Genomic DNA, 3,740 nt, shown 5'->3' with positions numbered 1-3,740 from the left:
GTTGCTTAATTGTGTTGGCTGGCAGTTTTGCTTTTCGACTCAATGTGTTAGTTGCCAACCTTTTTTTTTTAGAACAAGAAGTCTTATTGCAAATTCTCATATCCCTTGGTGTATTTATGATCTTATAGTTGCACATCTGTACTGAACAGTCATGATTGGAAAGTTTAACTAAAGCCGGTAGTTTGGTCCTCTCTCCTTGGTGCTTGTTTTCTTCGGCTTTGATAGGTTGAGACATTGTTGTGCTTTGATATGTTGAGACATTGTTGCACATTGTCTGGCCTTGAACATCCCTCTGCTCCTGATGGCCTCCTGAGTGTTAGATTGCAGGTGTGTGAATCCACAGTCTTAGTCTGCTCAAAGCTCCCAACCGCCGTGCAACAGTAGATTGTCATCATGTCTTCTTGGCTCTCCTTTGGCTGTGACAGTTACTCAGATATTCAGACTTTTTGTGACTTTGGTAGTTTTGAAGAATACTGGTCAGGTATTTTACATGATATACCTCATTTGGGAGTTGTCTGATACTCGTTATTCTATGACAGGAGCTGTAGAGCTTTGGGATGAAAGTCTAGCAGGTTAAGTGTCACGCTTAGCATGTAACACCAAATCGGTGTCCTCTTACCGTGAACTATTACTGTTGCTGATTCATTGGGATCAGCTGTTAGAACTGGTATCTGCTGGGTTTCTTCTCTGTGAAGTTCTGTCCCCCTTCCATTCCAAGACTGTGTTCTTTGGAAGAAAGCTAATGCATGGAGTCCATGCTCAATGAGCAGAGATTTATGTTTTATGTCCTGAAGAGCAGTTATTTACATATTTCAAAAATTCTTCTGCAAGGGGTATTTGTCTATTTCTCCAATTTGTTGAATTATTTAGCTGTGTCTTATAGAATCATATATATATGTATATATATATATATATATATATATATATATATACACTTTGGAATATATTTATTTTTGCTAAAAAAAAAAATTCAGCTTTGACCATTAAGAATTCTCTTTAGTCAGTTACTGTGTCTCCCCAATACCTTATTGTTGTGGATTCTCTTACTTGTTTTCTTGTTATTCTTTTTGAATTTTCTATAATTTTTCAGACCAAATGATGACACAAATATGCTCATGTATTTTTAAATAGATTTCCAGGAGAGAGTCTTTTGGCAAGGATCCCCAATTGCTTTTATTAGAACATAGCATTAGAAAACATGATGGTATCCCTTTTGGTCTTCTGGGTACCGCTGCTTCCTGGCCCGTCATGTTGGCAAGGATATGAGATGAGAATGCATATATAAGCTCACTGAAGGTGGAGCCAGCTCTCAGGCATTTGTGTGGTCATCAGCATAGCTAGCGGGGCCTACATGCAGGCAACCATGTCTAAGGGACCTGCAGTTGGCATTGATCTTGGCACCACCTACTCCTGTGTGGGTGTCTCCCGGCATGGAAAGGTGGAAATAGTTGGCAATGACCAGGGTAACCACACCACACCAAGCTATGTTGCTTTCACTGACACAGAATGATTAATTGAGGGATGTGGCCAAGGATCAGGTTGCAATGAACCCCACCAACACAGTTTCTGATGCCAAACGTCTCATTGGACGTAGGTTTGATGATGCTGTTGTTCAGTCCGATATGAAGCACTGGCCCTTCATGGTGGTCAATGATGCAGGCAGGCCCAAGGTCCAAGTTGAATACAAGGGGGAGACAAAAAGATTCTACACAGAGGGAGTTTCCTCAATGGTTCTGACAAAGATGAAGGAAAGTACAGAAACTTACCTTGGAAAGACTGTTACCAATGCTGTGGTCACGTTCCAGATTACTTGAGTGACTTTCAGTGGCAGGCATCAAAACATGCTGGAACTATTGCTTACCTCAATGTACTTTGAATTATCAATGAACCAATTGCTGCTGCTATTGCTTATTGCTTAGATTAGAAGGTCGGAACTGAAAGGAATGTGCTGATTTTTGACTTGGGAGGTGGCACTTTTGATGTTTCAATCCTCACTATTGAGGATAAAATTTCAGAAGTCAAATCAACAGCTGGAGACACCCGCTTGGGTAGAAAAGCCTTTGATGACCGAATAGTCAACCATTTCACCACTGAGTTTAAGCAAAAACAAAAGAAGAATATCAGTGAGCACAGAGAGTTGCCCGGCATCTCTGAACTGCCTGTGAGCAAGCCAAGCCTACCCTCTCCTCCAGCACCCAGGCCAGTACTGGGATTGATTCTCTCTATGAGGGAATTGACGTTTTAACCTCCATTACCTGGACTTGATTCGAGGAACTGAATGCTGACCTGTTCTGTGGCACACTGGACCCTGTAGAAAAGGCCCTTCCAGATGCCACACTAGACAAGTCACAGATCCATGGTATTGTCTTGGTGGGTGGTTCTACCAGAATCCCCAAGACTTAGCAACTTCTGCAAGACTTCTTCAATGGAAAGGAACAGAATAAGAGCATTAACCCCAAGGAAGCTGTTGCCTATGGTGCAGCTGTCCAGGCAGCCCTTCTATCTGGAGATGAGTCTGAGAACGTCCAGGATCTGCTGCTCTTGGATGTTACTCCTCTGTCCCTTGGTATTGAAACTGCTGGTGGAGTCATGACTGTCCTCATCAAGTGCAATACCACCATCCCGACCAAGCAGACACAAACTTTCACCACCTACTCTGACAACCAGCCGGGTGGACTCATCCAGCTGTATGAAAGTGAAAGGGCCATGACCAAGGACAACAACCTGCTAGGAAAGTTTGAGCTTACAGGCATGCCTCCAGCACCCTGTGGGGTTCCTTGGATTGAGATTACTTTTGACATTGATGCCAATGGCATCTTCAATGTTTCTGCTGTAGACAAGAGCACAGGAAAGGAGAACAAGATCACCATAACCAATGACAAGGGCCGCTTGAGTCAGGAGGAAACTGAGCACATGGTCCAAGAAGCTGAGAAGTACAAGGCTGAGGATGAGAAACAGAGAGATGAGGTTTCCTCTAAGAATTCACTGGAGTCTTATGCCTTCAACATGAAAGCAGCTGTTGAAGATGAGAAACTTCAAGGCAAGATCAATGATGAAGACACACAGAAGATTCCTGACAAGTGCAATGACATCATCATCTGGCTGGATGCAGAGAAGGAAGAATTTGAGCATCAGCAGAAAGACCTGGAGAACATCTGCAACCCTATCATTCCCAAGCTGTACCAGAGTGCTGGTGGCATGTCTAGAGGAATGCCTGGTGGCTTCCCTGGTGGTGGAGCTCCTCCATCTGGTAGTACTTTTTCAGGCCCCACCATTGAAGAGGTGGATTAAGTCAGTCCAAGTAGGGGGTGTAGCATTGTTCCACAGGGACCCAAAACAAGTAACATGGAATAATAAAACTATCTAGATTGTCACCAAAAGAAGGCATATATGATAATACATATATATCTAAAATTGTTTTCAAGTGTGTCCTCTTATATGTGAAATGTGGGTTCATACTGATGTTTTCAACTCCCATCGACCCCCACGTGCATAGCTTGTCTTTCTTTTCTCATGCTAGCAGCGAGAAAACTGACCTCTACCATATTTTATCTGTATTAAGTTCATTGTCTAGTTCTAGTGAATATAAGTTAATACTATGTGTTGCATGCAACATCGTGGAGAACAAACTTATTGTCTGGAGTAGATATTACAAATAAACTTATAGACAAGTTATTTGCCTTTGGCAACATTATTTGGGTCATCATTCCTCTTCAAGTTTTTGGGGGGCAAGGATATTT

General features: G+C 42.5%; 1 pseudogene across 1 annotated transcript; it reads left to right on the top strand.

The window, feature by feature from the left end:
• The first annotated feature begins 1,351 nt into the window (after window positions 1-1,351).
• LOC308439648 (heat shock cognate 71 kDa protein-like) lies at window positions 1,352-3,291 on the top strand (annotated as a pseudogene). The gene has a single exon. The product of its transcript is annotated as a heat shock cognate 71 kDa protein-like (transcript).
• The last annotated feature ends 449 nt before the right edge of the window (window positions 3,292-3,740 follow it).

This window comes from Micromys minutus (genome assembly GCF_963924665.1).
Source record: "Micromys minutus genome assembly, chromosome: 30".
NCBI lineage: Eukaryota > Metazoa > Chordata > Mammalia > Rodentia > Muridae > Micromys > Micromys minutus.
Note: the sequence above shows the minus strand (reverse complement) of the source record. Positions and strands in the feature narration are given on the sequence as shown.